We start from the raw sequence: 17,840 nt of genomic DNA, 5'->3' as shown, positions 1-17,840 counted from the left end.
AGTAACCACATTGCAACTAGCCATTGTGTGCCATTTTTAAACCAAATCTATTTTGCTAATCAGATTACAATATACCATGTCACAGAAGAAGCAAATGTTGTTGAATAACCAAAATAAAATCTCTTGCCCTGGCAGGAAAGCTAGTAGGTAAGACCATTTTGCTCTGTAGAGGAGACTCTGGCGAGGTCTACAGCATTCACTCTGGCTTCATTTTTAGAGGACAGGCTGTGATAGCTGCAAGAGAAGACCAGCACTGAAATTGCAAACCATATACATCACAGATCTCTTTTCTCACACAGAGATGCCTCTTCAGTAAACTCAAAATATTGTTGGTTCAGTTGCATCAGCCTTTCTCCAGTTCATGCTGTGAGTTCTGAAGGGAGACAAGGAGTCATGCTGTTCTGCTTACTCATGCAAAGGAAACTAAAATCTGTTATGAAATAATAAATGCAGCATGAAAGATCTAATACCGGTCTAATCACTCTGCAAATCTTGAACATAAGTGGCAAAAATGCCTGTGCTGCTCAGTGACAAAACCCAACACTGAAGCCAAGTTGGGATGAGGAATAGAAATACTTTAGTAATGGTTTTCCCTTCCATTCCAAAGTTTTCATTCCAAAACCTGGTTCAAGTCTGTATTAGTAAGAAGTGATGTGCAATAGGAGTGAATCTGCAGAGTCAGACAGCTGGTGCTAAGGAATTGCAGGTCACACTATCCCTATTTCAGGGAGCAGAACTTCAAGTAGCTCTAGTCTCTCTCCATGGGCTGAATGGCCACAACTGGCTGGAACACACTTAAGGGCTCTCCTGAAGACCATCATTATGTTTAGTTCAACCAAGAGGTGTCCAGCTTGCATGCTAAGAGATTGCTCCGTGACCCAGAGCAAGGCACACAGGGACAAATGGGAGATTTTCTTCAAAGCATATCCTCAGTTTACACTATAGCACTGGTCCAGATTCATTAAGCATTGTTTTCAAGGACTTGCTGGCAAACAAAAACTGCATGGCTGGGCAGTCGACTGTCTGTGGCTTAGTCTATACTACTGAAATTAGATTCTCAAAGTCACCTAACCAACATGCAGCTCATACCCCAAAAATAAACTATTTTATAGGAAGCAGTACACCATATTTCTAAACACCAGCCTTTATATTGGCATCTTTTACCAGAATAGACTGCTTACAAGGTTATATTTCTACACTCCATGCTAACATATCTACTTTAGCAAGAATTTGTGATTATGACATTTCATAAACTCTGTGAAGCCTACGCCATTCTGAACCAAGAAAAAAATCCAGGAAGGAATCAAAGTGCCTAAACCTTCCCCTGCTGGACCAAAACACTTTTCATAAACACATTTTATTCCAGCAAAATAAATCTGACCTCACACACTGAACGCCTGCTCCATGCTAGTCTTAGCTGCACTAATCGGATATTTGTGTGAACTAGAATCTGCTTCAAGTAATGCTTAAATAATCATGGAAAGAATGTGGCCCAACTGTGAGAAATCTTTAATCCCCTTTCTCCCCCCAAATGCAGGTATATGAACAATAACACTGTGTAAAACTTTAAATACATCTTTCCCTTGACCTTTTGTGCTCTTGAGCTCCTTTTGATATATAACCAATTCTCTGTGTCACATTATACATGAATTAACTTCATGTACCTCATAGCATTATATTACCAGAGAAGCAGACAAGAAGTCTGGTTTGATATCTGTGGTCTGGATCAAATAGAAGGTATGAGTACCTGAAAATAAAGCTCTGCAAGGCCTCTGCCAGGGCTCTTGGCTCCTGGCTCTTGGGTGAAACCCAGAGCCAGTTTTTGGCTTCAAAAGGGCAGTTATAAAAGAGACATGACACCTTCAGTAGTAGTCATTTAAGTCTTGCTATTAGGAAGCTCAATGGAAGATCTTAAACCCTGTCCCTCAACAGAGTTTAATTGAGGCAAGACTGAAGCAATATATCTTCATATATATTTTCATATACATATATGCATACACACACATATATATACGTATGTGTGCAGTCTGGATCCACATCACAGTGTCCTGGTCACTACAGAAAGCTACAGTTAGTCTTTACAAGGGTGGAGATGGTCCTTTCTTTGCTGTAAGAGGAGTTGAAAGTGATAAGTTGGTGATGTAGAAAGTAGGAAACCAAGGCCACTTCCTTCTTCAGCTTCTGTGGTTGCAAACAACACCTTCTAGTAGCTTCTCCTAAGTCTACAAGCAAGAAACCTAATCCAGATGTGGTTAGAATCCACGCCTCTTCCTGACTTGATCATACTTGCATAGCAAAGCCCTTCAGACTCTGGTCAAAATCAGAGCCTATGCATTTCAGAAAGTGTGGCAGTCGGGGCACTTAACTGCTAAACAGAAAACTTAGGATCTGACATTAATAACCAGGATCCTTTCTGAGTTTTTTTCCAAATGAATAAGCAGCCAGATAACTGGTACCACATCTTCCTTGCCCTCCAGAAGGTACAATCATTACAGAGGAAGACTGATCCCTGTTCTTGTCCTTCTGGCTCGTGAGGCTTGCATTTTTGTCCCTACAGGTCCCAGCACAACATCCTTGCCCACCACTTCCAGAAAGACATAGTCCTCTGCTGGAGTTAATGTAGAGCCAAACTTGCTAAATGTGAGTGCTGGTGGCCCTAGTCTCCTGAGAGACTGCACCAGCCATCACTGTACAGAGAAGGATCTCCTTCATCAGATGTATGTTTGAAAGTGAATTGTCAAGTTTTCTGGGTGAAATAAACAGCTGTATGCTCTGTTCAGACTGAGTGGTAATATTTCCAGCCTTGCACTGGGGCATAACTTTGGGCACTTGAGAACATTTTGTCACTAAAATCCAGGTCTTTTAGCTGCTTCAGCTAGCTAGGCACCATGGGAAGGGAAAGAAGTGCTCTCTTGTACCAAATCACATGTAGCCTGCATCCGAGGTTCTTAAATACTGTTTTATTCCAAAGTCCTTGAAAGTGAAACTGGGCAGAGAGCAGTAGCATGAGACTTTTGCAATCACCATTCAGGAACTTCTCAGCTGTGCCTCAATCTTGTTTTACATGATGATGTCCTGTTCCAGACCCAGCCTGAGTTCTGATGAGACAAATCCACAGCAGGAAGACCAGAAAAATTTGATCCCAGGCTATGATCATCAGCCATCAGCTTCTGGAATGCAGCTCATAGGTTCCAGGTGTTTCTGATGTAGTGACACATGAGCACATCTGAATAAGGGGACAACAGCTCTCTAGTTACTGCATGAAATCTGGCTGGCTGGTTACCTGGTCAGGATAAAAGTGTGATGTTGGTAATGCATTAAAATGCTTTAAGTCTGGAGCTGTGAGTAGAGATATAAAGGTTATTCTTTGCTTGCTGCTCTGTCTTCACCACACTTATTTTCTCCAGATGGCTCTAATTTTGGCTCTGAGTGCAGTTCCTCTTCTGGCTGTCACTGCAACAGTTGAACTACACTCAGGAGGTCAGACTAGACTGCCAGACTGTCTGGCAGTGATGCTCCTTGGAGAACTGTATCTGTCCCTTTCTCTGTTGGAGTTACTATGTTGTTCTTCAAAATGCTGTTGTATTGCATTTCCAGAGAGGGAATCCCTGCATGGTTTCTGAACAGTTCCAGTTAATGGTGCACCACAGGGTAACTTGATGACAAGCCTAATAAATTGCTCCAGGGCCAAAAGTCCAGTGATACTGAGCACATACAGAAGATTAGTTGAAATCTTGCATCTTTGTAATTCAGATGGCAAACACATAGGCAGTTACACAAACTTGTCACTCCATTGATCTCAGAGCTGTACTCGAGTCTGGCAGAGATATGACCTGGAATGGCTTAACTTAGGGTTTCTGCAGGAGTTTGTTACTGACTGACCAGCTTGGAGAACTGGGTTTTATATTTGGAAGGGTCAAGGCCTGAACTGGCAGCACATCCTTGACTTCAGCTCCAGGCACTGCTTGGAGTTAATCAAATTCCTACCTGTTTTATGGGGAAAAAAGTGCACCTTTTATTTTGTTAGTCCTTTTAAAAAGGCAGAAGAAAAAATAGTGTGCTTCAGACCGTGGCACTATTCTTTTTCTTACCTTGAAACCGAGGGCTGTTTGAAGCATGGTGGAATCATCGCTCATTCTGCGGGAGAGTATGCATCGTTTCTGTGATAACTGGGCAGCAGAGGCCACTTACACATGGGAGTTTCCATAGTCCTCCACAAGCAAGGAACAAAACCATCACAGCTGTCATCTGCAAAGCCCTTTGCACAAATTGTGGAAGAGAGGGAGATTAATATGAAGATATCCTTAAATAACCTTCTGTTATGGCCAGTGGGAGACAGCCTGATCTGTGTACCTCACATAGACACACTTTTAAAAGGTGAGTGAAATGCGAAGGTAGCTGGGATAAACTAGTTTTAAAATACCTGATATTGTTCAGTTGACTAATTTTATATACAAATTAAAATTATTTTAAATAAGTTTCTGATGAAAGAATAAAGTTTAAAAAGCTTAGAACCAAATGGTGAATTATAATGCTGAATGAAGAAATCTGCCCAGTAGAGTTTATTAATCAAGCAGTTGGAAAAAAAAAAAAAAATTTACCTTGCTTCAGTGAAAGTAAAGTGATCTTCACCAGAATATCAAACTTTCTGTCACCAGAATATTAAAGTTTCTGAAGTAGTTTGTACTGAGAGAGTGAACGGACAGAAGAGACACAAATAAAACCTGCTTTCTCTCTCCACATCTTCCCTTTTCCTGGAGAGGATAAGAAGTTACCCAGATTTCCCTAAATACGACACCGGTCATTAACATACCTAGAAACTTTTAACTGAAAATGACAGCACCTTTTTTTGTATCACTTTTCTCGGAAACACACCTGTCCATCTTGGACAGAGAAAGCATTTGCATTACCAGAGGACAGGAACTTCACTCTAATACCCTTCTGATTCTCTGGAAAGACAAACTGATCTCTCCTAACTTCAGATACCCAGACAATAGACACCAGCATCTGACCTAGCTGAGAGCTCCTTTGGTAAGGAGGGAAATAAATACTTTTGGAGCATGACTTGGTAGCTACTTCAGGATGAGAGAAAGAGCACCTAGAAGATCTTGTTTCTTTCCGTTGACTATAAAGACGCTCTAGATGTTAACTGAGATATAGATGTCCACCCTGTAGTTGTATACAGCTAGTCACTGAAGCCCATAGTAAAGGAATTCTGGCATGCATCCCTCGGTGAAGCTGAAAAAAACCCCTGATACTCTACTCTTTTATGAGCCCAGAAATGGATGAACAGCAGAGTTATTAGGCCTCTCCTGCTTTTCCTGCTTTGCACTTCAAGGCCCATAGCTTGTGAACATTAGCACAGGTGGCTGGTTTTCATACTTTGAGTAATCCACTGTTTTCAAAGGTAAAAGTGCATATGTGCATGTTTTAGCACGATTAAGGCCAACACCCAAGTTATTTCAATATTCCCATGACAGTTAATTACAGAAAATGACCACTGAATCAGCAGTTTCCCTTGAAAGGTTAAAATAAGGGTTGGGAAACAAGAAAGAATTTACATACTCTGAAGGGCTTTTCTCTAGCCTCTGTTTACCTTCTCCCATGTAATTTCTGTCATCTTTCTCGGTAAAGTTAATCTGAATAGCTGTAAAACTAGATTAAGCCTCTGATATGGGTACTGTTATTCAGAAACAGAGCTAAATTCAATTTCATTTACATCACTTCTAAAGTCCAAAGGGAAGCAAATTATAGTGACTGAAAGTAAGTTTCATTTTGCATAGAAGTTTCCAGTGGCATAGGGGATTAATGTAACTTCAATAATAAATTTCAATATCACTGTGTTTAATTCAAATAATTTTCCCTCAGCATCAAAACATAGACAGTCTCTAAATGGTAGTTATTTGCTATAGTGCATAAGCCCTTAAGACTGGATTAAGAATACCCTTTAAAATACAAAAACGATCCAGCTTCAATTGCCAGAGAATCACAAGATGAAATGTAGCAGTTCTCAATAAGCCATTAATGACGGCCAGTATCATTAGGCATGCCGTGCTTCACCAGCAGTCTGCTGGCAAAATGCACTATTGTGTGATAACAGAGTGGTGGAGAACATAATTTTTAAAGCAGCATGATCACACTGAATTTAGATGACCTGATTCTGTAGGGCTTGAAAAGGCCTTGAAAAGTTTGCTGAGCTCCACTCCAAACACATCATATCTCGTAGGTCACAGGTTAGACTTTGATACAAGCTTAGGCTTTAGAACAGCTTTTGCATTCCAAAAATGTTGTTGCAGACATGGTATTGAACTCTTAATTTGGCAGGATATCATTCTTTTCACTAGCACTGTGACATATGGGGGGGGAGGAGGAGGAGAGATGGGAGGGAAAGGTGGTCGTTTTCATCCCTACTTAGCACTCTCTCTCTCTCTTTTTTAACACAGTCATCCATTGCAATCCCTCATTGAATAAACTTGGCAACCGCAGGGGCCAGATGTCAAAGCCTGGCTTTGACTCTAGCTCTCCAACACTGGCATTTGTCTGTGCCATTGGCTTATTCATGAGTAGTCCATTACTTATTTTAAAATGGTAAAGCTGTTGAGTTAGTGCCATTGTCTCTCTGCATTCAATTCAATTATTTGCAAAATAGCCATTTTCTAGACATAGATTCCAAGAAGTGGCCAAGAATGTATAACTCCATCCTTTTTTTTTTTTTTTTTTTTTTTTTTTTTTTTTTTTTTTTTTTTTTAATACTAGGATGGATTAAATATTATATGGTTAATTAGCTACTTCCTTACTAATCTAAAATCACTGATCCTGTTCTTGAATCCAAATACCTCAATCTGTAAGGAATTCAGAGACCTTACCATAGTCTGCTTTTGTGTTTACACATCTATTGTGGGTGCCTGCAAACACTGAAGTAATGTCACAGTAACTTGTGCATTAATAGGGTCAGGCTCAGAGATGGCGAAATATCAAAGCTAATTAGAAAAAAAAGAAATCTTGGAGGATGTGAAAGCATTTCTCTGAAGTGCTGCTCTGGTCAACAGCTGCAGATGGGTACCAGAGATTGCCACCTTCTGCAGGGAGTCTCAGTTTTCTTATACAAACTCTTCAGTGTAACAGGGACAGCTGATCTGGGCCCATAATAAAAGGGTTTGAAGTCAGATTCCTTTTGTGGAAAGAGCAATCTGCTACCCAATACATTTGAGATGTATCTATGGAGCTATATATTGCTGCCCAGTGATGGGGGAGGAATGTGGGAGATGTGTCATCATTTCAGCTCTTATAAAAGAAAAATGAAAGGTATTAGTTGCAGAAAAAAAATGCCATTATTACCAAGAAGAATGAAGGGAAGGGAAAAAAAGCAATTGAAAGAAAATGCATTACCATATTGTTTTTAAATATTCATTTCTATGAACTAAAGCTACTATTCATTTTTATTGACTAAAGGTGCTTCACATTAATATTGGAAAGCTCTATGTGGAATCTACTACATTTTAATTATTTTTTGCCCTGCCTGGGATATTAATGTTGTGATTACCCTTGAAAGAGTATTACCATTGGTGATTTATGCAAAACTCAGCCAGTTCTATGACTCTATCAGTTTGAATTAAAATGAGCAATGGAGGAAGTATGCTGCTATCATGTAAACTGTAGATCATCATTATTTTCAGTAGTTGGTGTGGTCAGTGTACTTAAAGCATTACATTCAGTCAGTGTTCTGGAACCCTTCCTTTCTTAGAGCAGCAAATCACTAAGGGAGAAAAAAACCTGAGATTTGGCTCCATGGTTTTAGATTTAGGACTATAATAATCCCATAAAGTAATGTGTTTCATCTGCTGTACTTTGTTTAGATTCAGCATTTCAGGCCAATGCTTTTATAGTTTAACTGTTAATGGCTGAGCTGGCCAGAAAGTGTGTTTAATAGATACAATTTTCTGATTGTGTTAAGCTCTATATGATCCATCTCCTGGCACTCTGTGCGGATGGATTTAATCACAAAGTATTTGTACCCACTGAAACTGAGCATATTGGGTTTGCATAGCAAGGTTTTAGAAGCAAGGGACTACAGGGGTGGCTTCTGTAAGAAGCTGCTAGAAGTTTCCCCCATGTCCAATAGAGCCTATGCCAGCTGGCTACAAGACAGGACCACTGCTGGCCAAGGCTGAGTCCATCAGTGGTGGTGGTAGTGCCTCTGAGATAACATATTAAGAAGGGGAGAAAAGTGGCTGTGCAGCTGGGCAACTGTTGCCAGAGAGGAGTGAGACTATGTGAGATAAACAACCCTGCAGACAGCAAGGTCAGTGAAGAAGGAGGGGAAGGAGGTGCTCCAGGTGCCAGATCAGAGATTCTCCTGCAGCCTGTGGCAAAGACCATGGTGAGGCAGCTGTGTCCCTACAGCTTTGGTGGGCATCTGGTATCCACATGGAGTTACTGCAGGTGCTCAATAAACTCAATCTCAATGACAAGATTTCTGGAGGTCAGAGTGTGTCATGCTGAATCCCAAGGAACTTGTTTCTCTAATTACTAATTTGGCTATGGTCACTTTAAATCTACTCTAGAGTTGGCAACTCTATCCTAAACCAATTTCAAAGCCTGTCAGAGATTACTTTCCTGGTCGACAAGGTGCTACTCTGCTTTCCAGGACAACAAGAGAACAGAGCAGGACAGCAACTTCGCTTTAGTCTATCTAAAATATCAGCAACTTCACTGCCTTAAGCCAGGATCACTGGCCTAACTAACTATCTAACTTAACTATCTAACTTGTCAGGGAGCCTATGGCTAGCACACAGTATTTGCCTTTTCATCCCCAGAACTGGAACATTTTTGAGAGAGAGGCAGAGGCTCTGGAGGCAGCAGCTGGTAAAGAGTGAAGCTTTCACATGATGGACCTGTTGACATCATTAAGCAGATATTTGTCATTTGCAAAAAGAACATTTATCTGTTCTTCTGGCTGTGGTCAATCCCACTGGAAGCCACATGGAAATTTTAATATAAAGGCAACATCAGAGCAGTGACGCCAAGGGATGAAGTAAGGAAATTTATTTTATTGTGTTATTTCTTACTGTTCTGCTGTAAATAAATAAAAGAGATACTGAAATACCCCATGGCAAATCTCACTCTAGGTTTCCCCCACAGGAAATGTGGTGAGAAAAAGATAATATGAGGCCACATCTGTCATCAGTGATAACCCATCTGCTGGGAGATGTGCCTTCCCCTCGGTCCTGTTTTTACTCCACACTATAGCTACTGAGGCATCCAGGTGTGAAAATGCTGATCACAAATGTGAATTAAAAATCCAGGTTCTTGTATAACATCTAGGAGAACTAATCAGCTTAAAAAAGGTCAGAAGTCAGCACACTGTGTGAAGGACATCTAGTCCAACCAGAAGGAAATGCAGAAACAGAATGCCTATGAAATCTTGTTCTTCTCTTGTCTTGAAGGTACACATGTGCACTTTTAACTTACTCACTTGGTTGAGAATTGGTTTTACAGTCTAAAATTATTGTGAAAATTGTGGTTTTTTTCTTAAAATATGACTGCTGAGTCATATAAGCCATATGACTGCCTTGTCATTTAAGACAAGGCAGCATTGTTAATTTCTTGTACAGAAATGAATGAAATAGAGATTCTGTTCAGCCTGGGAATGACCTACAACCCCTGCAGCCTGGGAAGGTTCAACTCACCATCCCAGGAAAGAACCCAAACCCTGGGACAGCACCACTTTCTGCATCACCTTCTGAAACTAGGGAAATAACAGTGAGGAATATGAGATTCATTTGTCCAGCCTTCTGCAGCCTCAGGCAGGGTGAAGAATCCCATTGTGAAATAGGATATAATGGTGTTACCTCAAGGCAAAGAGCAACCTGGGTGCAGGTCTCCAGCTCCATGGGTGGGTACCAGCATCTAAACTGCTTTATAAAAGGCATTGGGTTGCACATCTGTTATCTACTTGAACGAGTTTTGGATCTTCAGAATACTTACAGTAACATATGTTCGGGAATATGATTTGCAGCCAGAGTATAAAGGTGCTTTCCTGCAACCCTTGCTTCAGCTTCTGGCATCTGGGGAGGGACAAGAGTTTTGACTCAGGCCTTCTTAGCGTTTCTTGTTGGCTAGGTCTAGACAGTATCCTGCTCAGTGTGATGTTTTGAGTCGCCAGACACCACTGTATGCACAAGGTGTGCTACATATGCCTTTCAGCTTCCACTTAGGGACCAAAGCATCCACTCCATGCCTCTTGTCTGCTACACCTTCTCTTTTCATTAGAGAAAAAAGACAAATTCTTTCTTATATTACACATGCTTTACAAAAGCACTTCCTTGTTTTATGTACTGACAGAGAAATTTGATGAGGCAACCTAGGAAAAAAAAAATCTGAAGACACAGTACAAAATATATAGGTCATGAGGAAAATGCGTAAAGAGAAAACAACAAGCTACTAGTTTAACCGCTATTCTTGTTATTCAATACGGTGTTGAAGAAGGCATCACAGTTATCTGGAGTTAGAATTACAGATTCTTTCATGAAAATCCCACATGTGTACACCAGTGTCTAAACTCAGGAACATATCTGCTGATGGCTACTGAAGAGAAGTTTTAGCTGTCTTTGAAAGCACCTGGATGTGCACTTGCTGTGCTCCATTTAAACATGTGAAGTCATCTAAAACATTCTGCTTCTCTGTTTCATCATCGTTACAGAGTTTTTTATGAGCGCCATAAGTTATTATCCTCCTCTGTGTACAATACTTACTGCGGGCAGCAACCACAAGGAATAACTTACCACTTGGTCATTAGGCAGATTATTGCTATCCAGAGACCACTCCACGGGCACTATGACCAAACCCAGAGTCTGCTTACACCACCTGGGAGCGTGCAGGTTGGCACCTTCTCTTTATCACTGGAAAGAAACACCAAACATCTTTTTCCATCTGCACTGTAGGTGACAGTACCTACCTCCTGCTGGCTGAGCTCGCACAGTATTTGCCATAACAGGTTGAATAATGGCTATAACACCAACTATTTAATGAAGGAACATATGTACTTTTGAGTGGCTGTCATCAAGATAGGTACCCTCAGTGCTGACACTGAGAGCTTCCCAAGTGCTGTCAGAATAGCTGCACTTTGAATCACAACTTCTGGAAACGTTTTTTTGACACAGCAAGAGAGGATCCTCTGGATCATTCTCCTCCAGAGTGACACCACTGTGGGCAGTAGGCACACCTACAGAGTGAGGGAATGTTCTCAATGCAGCATGTGCTTTACCACATAAAGACAAGCTGCAATATGCTCTGAAAGGCAAGTGGCCAGTCCTTGGATCCTTCCACACTGTGCTGTCTCTGGCTTAGCCCCACACAGTTCATGGCTGGACTAGCGACCTTTACCTAGCTGGCCCAGCAGAGTGACCATGCCAGGCTACTGCTGTGGGGCATGAGTACAGCTGAACTGTTCTAAAAAAAAAAAAAAAAGCAATAAACAGCAAAATGTTATGTTTGAGGTTTTAATACGATTTCCTCCAAAACAGCCACTCAGCATCTACTGATTCCTCTGTTCACACAGCTCATATCATGGGCTTTATGCTAGATGTGAACCAGTAGCTAATGGTGTCCTCCTAGACCTAGACCTGAAGTTGACATTATTGCTGATAAAGCCACATTGTATACTCTGTGTGTTCTCTAGAGTTCTCTGAACTGAAGCCTGGCTGCTTATTGCTTTTAGGACCAGGACTGGGGGGAGTCTGAAAGCAGCGGCAATTGTTGGCTTTCCATCACAAACAGCTTTTAACAGTGTACACTTAAGGGTACAATGTGTATGTGAAGAGTGAAAAGGATGAGTGATGTAAGGGCTGGAGACATCATAAGGGGAGATCTCTGTGTGGGCCAGGAGTACTGGGTTGAAACCACACGCACACTTCAGATCAGGTCATACTAGTAAGCAGTAAGTATCCTCCAGATGACAACTTCCAAACATGCAACAGCTTGCAAGCAGATGAGGACTGGGAATGAAATCCAGTTGTGCCCCAATGGGACAACAGATATGTACCTTTGGAGAGTTGTGCTTTAAAACTTTAGTTTTAAAAAGAATAAATTATTTTAAATAGTATTCTATTTAAAAGCCAGAGGACTAGGATTAAAGTTCTTGTAAAAAAAAAAAAATCATTTTAAGTAGCTTTATGTTTAAAAGCCAGAGGGGCAGAATTAAGGTTCCTGCCAAAGGAAGAAGAGTGACAAAAGCCTTCTTGGGTAATATGAACTTTAAAAAATCATCAAACAAGGTTAAATGTGAATGAATAATCATTAATACACAAACTATTTTTAACCAGTTGTCAAAATGATTCCTGAAATATGTCTTTGAAGTCTAATCATGTATAAATCAGTAATCATGTCAATGACCAGCTGGAGTGCATGGAGCTCTGACTGGTGATGGATGAGGACCCAACTGAGAGCTTATGGGTCATGATTAAAGGGAAGGCAGGGGCAGGTGATGTTATAGTGGGGGTCTGCTACAGGTCACCCCACCTTGAAGACTGAGTGGATAAGACCCTCTATAGACAAATAGGAGCAGCCTCACATTCACAAGCCCTGGTCCTCCTGGGGACTTCAACCACTGCAATATCTGGTGGAGGGACAACACAGCAGGGCATAAGCAATTCCGAAGGTTCCTGGAATGCATTGGTGATAACTCCCTTCTCCAAGTGATAGAGGAGCCAATGAGGAGACGTCCTATGCTAGACCTTGTTCTCACCAACAAGGAGGGTCTGGTGGGGAGTATGAAGCTCAAGGACAGCGAGAAGAGTGCACAACATGCTTACTACCTTGGACTTCAGGAGAGTAGACTTAGCCTCTTCAGGGATCTGCTTAGCAGAGTAACGTGGAATAAAGCCCTGGAGGGAAGAAGAAAGCTGGTTGATATTCAAGGATGACCATCTCCTAGCTCAGGAGTGACACATCCCAACAAAAAGTAAGTCAGGTAAGACCACCAGGAGACACATGGATGAACAAGGAGCTGCTGGACAAGCTCAAACATAAAAAGGAAGCCTACAGAGGGTGAAAGCAAGGACAGGTAGCCTGGGAGGAGTACAGAGAAGCTGTCTGAGTAGCCAAGGATAAGGTTAGAACAGCCAAAGCCTTGATAGAAATAAATCTGGCCAGGGACATCCAGGGCAATAAGAAGAGCGTTTACAGGTATGTCTGTGATGAAAAGAAGACTAGGGAAAATGTAGGTCTTCTCTGGAAGGAAAAGGGAGACTTGGTCACTTGAGATATGGAGAAGGCTGAGGTACTTCACCTGAACGTTCAATGGTAAGTACTCCAGCCACACCACTCCAAGACACAGAAGTTAAAGGTGGGGACTAGAAGAAAGAAGAACCACACAGTGTAGAAGAAGGTCAGGTTCAAGAACATTAAGGAACCTGAACTTGCACAAGTCCATGGGACCTGATGAGATGCATCCGCAGATCCTGAGAGAACTGACAGATGAAATGGTAAGCCACTATCCATCATATTTGAAAAGCTGTGGCAGTCTGGAGAAGTTCCTGCTGACTGGAAAAGGAGAAACATAGCAACATTTTTAAAAGGGAAATTAAGAGGACCCAGGCAACTATAGGACAGTCAGTCTCACCTCTGTGCCTGGCAATATCATGGAGCAGATCCTCCTGGAAACTATGATAGGGCACGTGGAAAATAAGGAGGTAATTGATGACAGCAAGCATGACTTCACTAAGGGCAAACAGTGCCTGATGAATTTAGTGGCATTCTACAACAGGATTATAGCACTGGTGGATAAAGGAAGAGAAACTGACATCTACCCGGACCTGTGCAAAGTATTTGCCAATGTCCCATATGATATCCTTGTCTCTAAATTGGAGAGACATGGATCTGATGGATGGGCCACTCAGTGAATCACATTCAAAGGGTGGCAGTCAACAGCTCTGTGTCTAAGTGGAGAGCAGTGATGAGTGGCATTCCTCAGGGGTCGGTATTGGGACCTGTGTTGTTTAACATCATAAAATCTGAAACTAAGGAAAAGAAAAAATATGATGGAGTTCACTGTGAAACAGTGAGAGGAAAGTGAGTTTGCTAGAGTAAACTCAGATCTCTCATAAAATCACAGCAGTTGTGGTTTTTTAATTCTCATCTTCATTAAACATGCCATGAGAGATCAATTCATCCTTTCTTTTGGTCTCTTGGACTTTCCCATGCTCTAGAGGAATTTCAGCAATGATATTTCTGGGTTTGCATTTCATTTTGCAAGAGTAGCATGCAGAAAAACACAAGCAGCGCCATCACTGAGTGACTCAAACCCAGGTGTCCTCTTCCTGTTCAGGCACTGTCTGGCTTCAGACCTCATGCAGATTTCACAGTGTGGCCTCTCCACGGCCCCAGGGCTGCCCTGGGCAGGCTGTGCTGGAAGCACTGGGGCTGCTACCAAGGACTCCGTTGCAGGGCTTCTTGGCTTGCCAAACCACCGTGCACCACTGGCAGGTGGGCACCTCAGCAAGGGAAATAAGCAGAGTTATTTCGAACAATGAATATATGGCCATTTAACCTCCCATCTGTCTTATTAGACTGCAATATTTTCGAGTACCTTAGCTAAAACAAACCAGTGCTTCCTTATATCATTGCTGACTGTCCTACATGGAGATAATTCCCAAAGCTATTTTTCTTCAGAGGAATCCTCAGAGTCTCAGAGAGATGAAGAGGCATGGTGAAACAGCGGTGGGTATTTTCTCTTTCTGGAAGGAATGAGGCTCACAAGCAAGCCCAGAAAAGCCTATCAACCCAAGATTCAATTATTACCAAGAAACAGGAAGTGTTACTAAACTATTAGAAATGTACTGAAACCTTTAATTACATATATATTTAAAATATGAAATGAAGAAAACAACCTCGTAAGAAGCCATCAAATTACTGGAGCTTAGTTGTGGGTTTTAGAAGAATAAATGTCTGATGTTTCCTCTGGTTCCTCTGGCATCTTTTGTCTCTTCATTGGCCTTCTTGAGAACTGCAAATTTAGTGTTTTGCCCTGACAATGTCTTGTCATGTTTGGTAGAGGAGAAAAAGGTTTCTGCTTGACTTTATACAGCTTAGTTTGTATCCCAGAGCTTTAGAATATTTTTTTAATTGTTTTTTTGCCTCTCTCTTTACTCTTTCCCAAGGGTCTGTAAGACTTTCAAAAGTACTTTTTTGTGGAACCCTCTGTGCACAATATCCTTGCCTCTAAATTGGAGAGACAGGGATTTGATGGATGGACCACTCAGTGTATAAGGAGTTGGCTGGATGGTCACACTCAAAGAGTTGTGGTCAACGGCTCAATGTCCAAGTAGAGAACAGTGATGAGTGGCATTCCTCAGGGGTCGGTATTGGGACCCATGTTGTTTAACATCTTTGTTGGCAACTTGGACAGTGGATTGAGTGCACCTTCAGCAAGTTTGCTGATGACACCAAGCTGTGTGGTGCAGTCAATGTGCTGGAGGGAAGGGATGTGCCATCCAGAGGGACCTTGACAAGCTTGAAAGCTGGGCCCCTGTGAACCTCATGAAGCTCAACAAAGCCAAGTGCAAGGTCCTGCACGTGGCTCGAGGCAATCCCATGCTCATATACAGGCTGGGCAAAGAGACCAGCCTTGCGGAGAAGGACTTAGAGGTATTGGTGGATGAATACTGACTGTGAGCCAGCAATGTGCACTCACAGCCCAGAAAGCCAACGATGTCCTGGGCTGCATCAAGATAAGTGTGGCCAGCAAGTTGAGGGAGGTGATTCTCTCCCTCTACTCTGCTCTCATGAGACCTCACCTGGAGTACTGTGTTCAGCTCTGTGGTCCTCAACATAAAGAAAGACATGGACCTGACTGAGTGGGTCCAGAGGAGGCCGTGAAAGGCCCTGTGAGGACAGGTTTAGAGAGATCATGTTTTTCAGCTTAGAGAAGAGGAGGCTCCAGGGAGACCTTACAGCAGCCTTCTAGTACATAAAGGAGCCTTCAGGAAAGATGAGGATGGACTCTGTCAAGGAGTGTAGTGATAGGATGAGTAGTAATGGCTTCAAAGTGGGAGTAGATTTAGACTAGATATTAGGATAAAAATCTTCACTGTGTGAGCGGTGAGGCACTGAAAAAAGTTGCCCAGAGAAGTTGTGATTGCCCCCTACCTGGAAGTGTTCAAGACCAGGATGGGTGTGGCTTTGAGCAATCTTATGTAATGGAAAGTGTCCCTGCCCGTGGCAGGGGTGTTGGAGATAAGTGATCTTTAAGGTCCCTTCCAACCCTAACCTTTCCATGATTCTATTCTAGTCTATAATGCGTATTGTGCATTTATGTATGCGTTTCTGTGTATATATATATGTATAAATAAAATATTTAGAAATTTTATATATGTTCATGTATCATACATGAATTAAGAATAATTTATTTTCCCATTCCATTTCCCATTTTTTTAAGTTCCAGGTTATCACATGAAAAAAATCACATTAAAAACATGTAAGACCACCTTTCAAATACAGAATAACTTTTTTTTTTTATGGATTTGAATATTGTGCTATTCAAAAACCCTAAATCGAATTTTAATTTCATCTACCCTTTTACACTGGGTAAACATACAGCCTTAGGGATGAAACTCATATTCAGACTTCCAAAATTTTTGTATTGCAGACGTGTGGTGGGCAATCTGTTTCCTCTGCAATATGAATACTAAAACTGTGAATGGAGATACCAGTAAAAATACAGTAGTTCCTCTGCACATAGTGGAGGAAAATTCAGTTGATTTTAACATGAGTTCAAAGTAAGGATCACTGGTTAAGAAAACTGAAAATGCATTTGAAACTACTTTTTCACTTTTACATTTGCACAGCAAAGTGTAGAGTATGGCTCTCTACATTCAGCACTTCACAATAAGCGTTTTAAAACATTGCGCACTTGAGAACAAAAACAAAGGCTGTTGGTGGAATGAGTAACAATGGGATTCATTAACATTCCTAAGAGATTCTTGAAGAATCACAAGACATCCAATGCTTTCAATCTGTGTGCAGTACCTCTTTACATGATAGCTTACTACAGTTATGTCAACATGTCAATGAGAAACATGAGGCTATTGCAGAAAGTGTGGTTGAAGAATAATCCAAGAAGATGGAAATTATTCCAGGAAGAAAAGGCCCCCTGAGAATCTTGATAAAACTCTGAATGAGCGTAATATTCACTGAGGGTATGTTTTCCAAGTGATAGTACAGGAGGAAGCCTTTAGATCTAAGCCTCATCATAAAACATAGACTTGAGCAGTACCAGAGTCTCATTTTACAGTCTCAGCAGAGGCACAGCACTCATTTCTTTTGTACAATGACCTAAATGCATTGCATTTACACATAATCTCAAGATTGCAGTCATACAAATACTATTGTCCTTCTTTCACTTAGGCCTATGAGTTTTTCAGAAATGTTTGTGCAGCTAGTAGGCTTCTGAGGAAACTGCTTTACTGTACCACACTACCACTTTAACAACTTCCCTTCAGTCAGATCTGACCTTAGTTCAGATCAGTTTGGGAAGCAGGAAGGGTCTTTACCCAAATATATCTTGTGTCACAAAAGCCACCTAAGAAGAAAACAGTCATGCAAGTATGAAATAACCAGTAAGGAAGCAGGGATATTATCATAGTCCATAGCTATTAAAGAGGCAGACTGAACAAGACTAAGGCTGAAGGGAGGCTAATTATGTTTGTTATCTATGGACCTTGATGACTAAGAACAAAATAGCCAGAATAAAGCATATGAAACCTCTTAGCTGACTCAGAGTCTTTACTGTTGTTCTGCACATTCCACTGGTCTATTCCCCAGTCACAAATCCCTTTTCTGGG

The sequence above is a fragment of the Athene cunicularia genome (assembly GCF_003259725.1).
Source record: "Athene cunicularia isolate RWA chromosome 1 unlocalized genomic scaffold, athCun1 chr1_part1, whole genome shotgun sequence".
Lineage (NCBI taxonomy): Eukaryota > Metazoa > Chordata > Aves > Strigiformes > Strigidae > Athene > Athene cunicularia.
The sequence above is the reverse complement of the archived record's forward strand: the minus strand, read 5'-3'. Positions refer to the sequence as shown.